The sequence below is a fragment of the Galeopterus variegatus genome, unplaced genomic scaffold (genome assembly GCF_000696425.1).
Source record: "Galeopterus variegatus unplaced genomic scaffold, G_variegatus-3.0.2 Scaffold6283, whole genome shotgun sequence".
NCBI lineage: Eukaryota > Metazoa > Chordata > Mammalia > Dermoptera > Cynocephalidae > Galeopterus > Galeopterus variegatus.
In genome coordinates this window covers 116,072-122,895 of record NW_007732394.1, presented here as the reverse complement: position 1 = coordinate 122,895, position 6,824 = coordinate 116,072, and the positions used below count along the sequence as shown (strand labels likewise).

The 6,824-nt window shown below is 36.7% G+C and overlaps 1 pseudogene; it reads right to left on the bottom strand.

The window, feature by feature from the left end:
- Positions 1-3: 3 nt before the first annotated feature.
- On the bottom strand, positions 4-3,937 carry LOC103606093 (annotated as a pseudogene).
- Positions 3,938-6,824: the final 2,887 nt, after the last annotated feature.

Here is a 6,824-nt window from a genome sequence, read left to right as displayed (position 1 = left end):
CCTATCACAGCCCGATTCTCCTCTTTCATTGGTCATCTGATGGTCCAGAGTATTCTCTAGGTCTCTTGAGCCTCTTCCTCCTCCTTGCCCTGGAGTCAAAGGTGTGAGTCTGAGTGGAGAGAGAAAAGCTCTCGTTTCGGATGAAGGTCGACCCACGGGTGAGGCACCATATGGGGACTGCTCTCTGCCAAATGCTGTATTTGGAACATCAAGTGCATAAAGATCTTTTTTGAGAAGTTCAAACTTAAACTCTTTTTCGGCTAATTTTTGTCTCTTGTAAACATTTCCTTTCCTTAAATAACTGAGGTGTCTTTCAGCAGTCTCAGCTGCCACCCAACTGCCATGTGCTTCTTTCTCATAGGCCGTCAACTGCCCTTGATAAGAACGAACGCTTCTCTCCAATTCTCCTTCCACATCTCTGGCTCGCCTTCTGTAGATCTCCAGTTCCTCAGCTGCATGGCTCATCTTCTCTTCTACTTTGGAAAGTTTCTCCTCCTCCTCTAACCGGTAACTTTCCTCTACTATTAATTGCCTGTGGAGTTTCATTCCATTTTCTTGATACAGTTCAGTCATTACTTGAAGTTTCTGCCGAAGATTCTGATTTTCACTTTCCAACTGTGTATTTTCTGACTGTAAAGATGATTGTTCAGTCTGGAGATTGTTAATATGCTCTGTAAGCTCTTCCTTTGTTTTATCTACTTCACATAACCGAGTGTGAATTTGGTTTCTTTCTCCTTCTAGGGTTTTTAAAGAAGCATTTAACTTAGCAGCGTGAATCAGTGTCTTCAAAGCTCCTTTTGGCGGATCATCTAAGCGAGCAGCATTTTGGGATTCACTCTTCATCTCCGATTCCAAGTCATCAGCCATCATGTCTTCTCCAAGCACAGCAGCCCAGTCTCTCATCTTGAGCAAGCGTTCAGTCAGAGACTTGATGTGATTTTCTTTCTCACTCAGAACTTGTTCTGCCTGGACTTTGGAGTCTTCAAATGTTATTTTCTGTTTATGAANCCCCACAGGCCTGTGACACACGCTGTCCTCGCCACCCCCCACCTCGGCTCCGTTTCAGCCGGGCCACCGCAGGATTTGAATCCATGTTTATAACTAGTGTGATGATCAAGTGTGGGTAAGTAGCAAACTTATCACCCAAATATTGTCATTTCTTTGTGTTGGGAAAGCTCAAAATCCTCTCTTTTAGCTATTTGAAAGTATATAATAAATTGGTGCTAACTCTAGTCACCTTACAAAGTTATAGATCACTAGAAATACTTCCTCCTGTCCAGCTGCAACTTTGTATCTGTAACCTCTGCCTCTCCCCTTCTCCCCCTGCCCTTCCCAGCCTCTAGTAACTACTATTCTGCTCTCTACTTCTAGGAGATCAACTTTCCTTTTGGCAATTTTTTAAAGGAAATTTTGTGATTTTAATTTCTTTCAGAAGAGCATCCTTACTTAGATATCTGTCAAGGAACAAAAGTGTTTTCTTGGAGACTAACTTTGCCAAAATAGCCATAGAATGTGGCAATGGGAAGAGGCATGAGACACTCTGGGCTTCACCTGGCCCAACGCTTTCTTTATAGGTAATGAAACAAAGGTGTACAGTAAGTCCACTACTTGTCCAGGGTTGTTTAGCTATTTAGTGGCAGAAGAGTGCTGTATTTCGAGTTCTGCTGAATGTCAGTGAAATGCTTTTGTTTAAAAAAAAACTTTATTGAGAAATATTTTATATATCATGTAATCCACCCATTTCAGGTATGCAATTCAATGAGTTCTAGTAAGTTTATCAAGTTGTGCAGCCATCACCACAAATCAGTTTTAGAACATTTTCACCACACCGGTAAGATCTCCTGTACCCATTTATTCTTTTTTTAAAAAAATTTTGTTGGTTATGAATATTCATGGGATACAAAGCTGATTGTCACCGTTCATGCCCAAGCTGTGATTGCCAGATTCATACTGACTGCATGCCCGTTACATTTGTTGTATCACATTTATTGACTTTCATATGTTGAACCATCCTTGTATCCCTGAGATGAATCCCACTTCATCATGGTGTGTAATTTTTTTCATGTGTTGCTGTATTCTGCATCTGTGTCCATCAAGGATATTGGCCTGTAACTTTCTTTTTTGTTGGAGAGAAACAGGAAAATATAATAACCTTCCTTAAAAACAAAGAAACAAATAAAACCTTGATCCAAAATCAGGTAGAAGTAAGTTAGTAGATAGAAGATATGAACTGTAACTCTCCCTTGCTCATCTCTCCATAATTACATTCCCTTAGATCCTAAATAAATCTAGTTTTTTGGTAGCAAAAATAACCTTTTTAAAGTCTAGGAACGTTTCATAAAATTTGAGTCCCACTCCATTAATTTGCATGCCACATTAATTTGGCCTATATTAATTGATAATTTTAAAGCAGAATGGATCACACATAGGTGAAAAATATTGTAAATCATAGAAATCTGTCATAGATGGTAAAACTCCAATAGGTCACCTCATGCAAATGAATAGCAAAGACAGATGAGAAAAAAAAGTTACAGAGGGAGGTAATAACTCTCTCCTGTCTTGAATTTTGTTAGATTGAAAAATAAATGTTGGGCAATGGCCTCATCTAATACTGCAATGTCTAGGTATCACTATTAATGCAGCCAGACTTTTTTTTAAAAGTGGAAAAATTATGAAGCTCAAAGACCACAAAAGTAAAGACCAGAAATACGACCCTCTTTTCAGTCGTATCTCTGAAATTAACTTTACATGTATGATGAGCAAGTTGGTTGACCTCTGACCATAAGTTATGTGTCTCAGAGAGCAAAGAGAAAAATGTTACATAGTTGCTTTCAGTCAGTCAGTAATTTTCCTGTTTGTCCATCTGCCTTCAAGAGAGGACTATGAAGAAGAATGTTGCAATAAACTAGTCAAGACAAGTTGTATAGGTAGCAGTAGTAATAATGGTGACAAATGATCTCATTGTAGGTGACGATCACATGGGAATTAGCTTGAGCAAAGGGTAGGATGGAATTGGGATTTCCTGAGATGGGAAAAAATTTGAGAAAATTAGCCCTAAAGTTAGAAAGTGAATCAAGAATTTGGTTTTGAATATAATGGCTGTAAGAGGCTTTTTAGATATCCGAATACAAAAGTTCAGTAAGTAGTGAATATATGAGTCCAAGATTATAGAGAAATCAAAATAATAATTATGTGTTTATTGAGTCACATTATAAGATACTTAAAACATAATCGAATTCAGGTGATTAAACAAGTATAATAAATATGATAAAATTATGAGAATGTGAAAATGATAAAGATATGTGGCAAATAAAAATTAGGACAAAAAGCACCAAAGCAATGAGAGTTCTTAGAGTGGTGATTATTTTTTTTTTCTGTTTTCTATAATGTAACACGTTGTAATTTAAAAGCCACAATTATAGTTTACCTGGAATACAGTTTTCCCCTCACCAACATTCCCTCCCGTTTGTTTGTGCTCAGTTCTAATCAATACAAAGGAAATACTGAAAGAAAGAAAGAGAGAAAGAGAGAGAGAAAGAGAGAGAAAGAGAGAGAGAGAGAGAGAAAGAGAGAGAGAAAGAGAGAGAGAAAGAGAGAGAGAAAGAGAAGAAAGAAAGAAAGAAAGAAAGAAAGAAAGAGAGAGAGAGAGAGAGAGAGAGAGAAAGAAAAAGAAAAAGAAAGAAAGAGAGAGAAAGAAAAAGAAAAAGAAAGAAAGAAAGAGAAATAACGGGCATGCATCCTTCAGCCCAACACTTTCCACATCATTCTGGACTATAACTTTCAACTGCTCTTATACCAAATCCAAAGTCTTTTACATAGTGAAATAGCTGCTTCATCTGTTCTCTTCTGACCGCTTTCACTCACTGCATCTCCCTGCCTCCCTGTCTGTTTAATTCTGGTTTTGCTGACCTTCTTTCTCCAGTGCTTCAAGGACCATCTTCCCTTCTCAATGAACTTGAACCCCTGGTCCTTTGTGGACTTGCCCCACATGCTTCCTTTATCCTATTGTCAGCTTTCAAGACTTCCAAGTTCTCACTCCCCCAGAGGATTTCTCCCACCACCTGCTGAGTTATAGTCTGCACTTCAGTTACACGAACCTGTGTCCACACTCTTATTTTATACACCTTATTATAATTATAACTCAATAATCACCTATATAATTATCTGCATAAACACTGATTGTCCTTTGAGATGGTCAGGTTCATGAGGGCTGTCTCTGCATCTAATTTACTCTTTTTGATGCAGCACCTAGTAAAGTGCTTTGCACATTAATAAACTACCAATAATTTGGAATCCACATGGGAGAAAAGAGGAGAAACAACCAGCCATTTCAATGTAATGTCAAGAATGGATGAAAGAGAGGGGATTAAAGAGATAAGATGGGGGGTGCGGAGGATTTCCAGATGTCTCAGTCTAAAAAAGGCAGTGGAGGTAACGTATGGATGAATATTTTATTATGTTTATTGAAATTGCCCTGAGAATGACAGTGGTCCTTACAGAGAATGAGCAGTGATAATAACCACATTGTGTTTTGATATCTTAAATAAGGTCCTAATTTTCCTCATGAGAAGGTTTTAGGAAAAGTGTACATTTTTATTACTTTTATTAAAGTTGCTTCATTAGGTGTGTTTTGGGAGTAAAATATCTGTAAAAATAATATGGTACAAAGATCATAGGCTTCAGGGTTTTCTTTCCATGAGTATCATTAATAGGTCAACATTGGAACAGTCATAGTAATGATCTTAATTTCAGCTTTTGCCATGTGCTGAAATTTCAGCTTTATCTCATGTTCTTTCAAAATTAAAATCCCATGACTTGAATGGTTTTTATCTTTTATCTCTAGTTTAGTCACCCCTTAATATCAGGAATTTTGTACATTAGTGTTAAAGTGCTTTGCACGTTAATAAATTACCAATAATTTGGAATCCACACAGGAGAAAAGAGGAGAAACAACCAGCCACTTCAAAGTAATTCAAGAATTGATGAAAGAAAGGGGAATAAAGAGATAAGATGCGGGGGTGGGGAGGATTTCCAGATGTCTCAGTCTAAAAAATGCAGTGGAGGTAACGTATGGATGAATGTTTTATTATGTTTATTGAAATTGCTCTGAGAATGACAGTGGTCCTTACAGAGAATGAGCAGTGATAATAACCACATTATAGTTTGAGGTCTTAAATGAGGTCCTAATTTTCCTCATGAGAAGATTTTACGAAGCATGTACATTTTTATTACATTTATTAAAGTTGCTTCATTAGGTGTGTTTTTGGAGTAAAATGTCTATAAAAATAATATGGTACAAAGATCATAGGCTTCAGGGTTTTCTTTCCGTGAGTATCACTAATAGGTCAACATTGGAACAGTCATAGTAATGATCTTAATTTCAGCTTTTGCCATGGGCTGAAATTTCAGCTTTAATACAATTAAAATTGTATTAAAATCTGTGAATGCGTTTGAATCCATTGCATAAAAACTTCCTAATATTGGTATCCACTTAAAAGGGAATGAATGTGACTAAATTAGAACAAACAACTCAAAGATAGGTTCATTATTTTGAATTTTACAAAACTGAAAAAAAATATAGATAAGCGATAAGATATTATGGGAATAATTAGGAAATTTTATACATTAACAAAGCAAAAATCACACTGGACAAAGTTAAACAGACAGATACAACAAGAATTTATTTAAGGATATAGCCCTAGGGGAGTGAGACCAGACTCAGCCTGAACTCAACTCTTCTGAAACTAAGGTCTGGAGAGTGTTTAAGAACTGGGGTTGAGGGGTGGGGTCACACAAGGGCCATGTGTGTTTGCTAAGTGGTGTTCCTGAAAGAAAAAGTAAACCTGTTCATATCTTCATGACAGGAGGTGGTTTTACAACTTGGAGCAAGGTGTCCACCAGAGTGAGTCTCCTACCCTCCCACAGAGACTGGGAGACAAGGACTCTATCTCCCTTGAGGATGACATTTCAAAGGGATGGCTCCTGGGTCCTTGAGAAAGACAGCTTCAGGTTGTAAAACTGGCAAGAGGCTTTTAGAAAGATTGATAACTTAAAGGGACAGAGAAAGAATTTATAATCATAAGTTTTCTAAAGCAAATGATCTAAGAAGAGGGAGAGAAGGGGCCTTTGTGCTTAGGCCATCAGGATTTCTCAGGAGCAGCGGCAAGAGGGAGGTCAGGGCCCAGAGGACCGAGGGAGTCTGAAGTCTACTTGAGCTGAGGGAAAGGAAAGGTCTTCCTGGTCAAGAGCTGGGAATGGGAAGCCTGGGGAGATAGGAAATGCTTGATAATGTTACAATCTTTAGGTAAAAATTATTTTAATGAATACATACTCAGATAGATAAATTATAATTTATATTTGCATACTACTACTCTAAATTTGGTTTATTTTTCTCTTTTTCTTTTCTTGTTTAAAATTTGTCTAGTTTATTTTCACATATTATAATAAAAATGTACATAAATATTGTCAGGTACTTTAGATTACTTGTTCAGGGTAGGTTTCAAGAGGTGAGTTGAAGTATATGAATATTCTTAATACATATTACCAAATTGAAAGGCTCTAGTTGAACCAATAATCAGCAAAATAACCCATCATTAAATATCAAACATTTAGGTTATTTGCTTAAAATTTTTCACCAGTTTTCTTTTAAATAGATTAAGAAGATAAAATTTGTACAGTAAAATCCATATTTAAGTTTTAGCCAATTTGCTTTTTAATTTTAATTTATCAGATGTTTAAAATGCACATCTAATTGCAGATCTAAGATTACACTTTGAATGAGATACTGTACTCTGCAGAGCTAACATAAGTACAATTCAAACAAA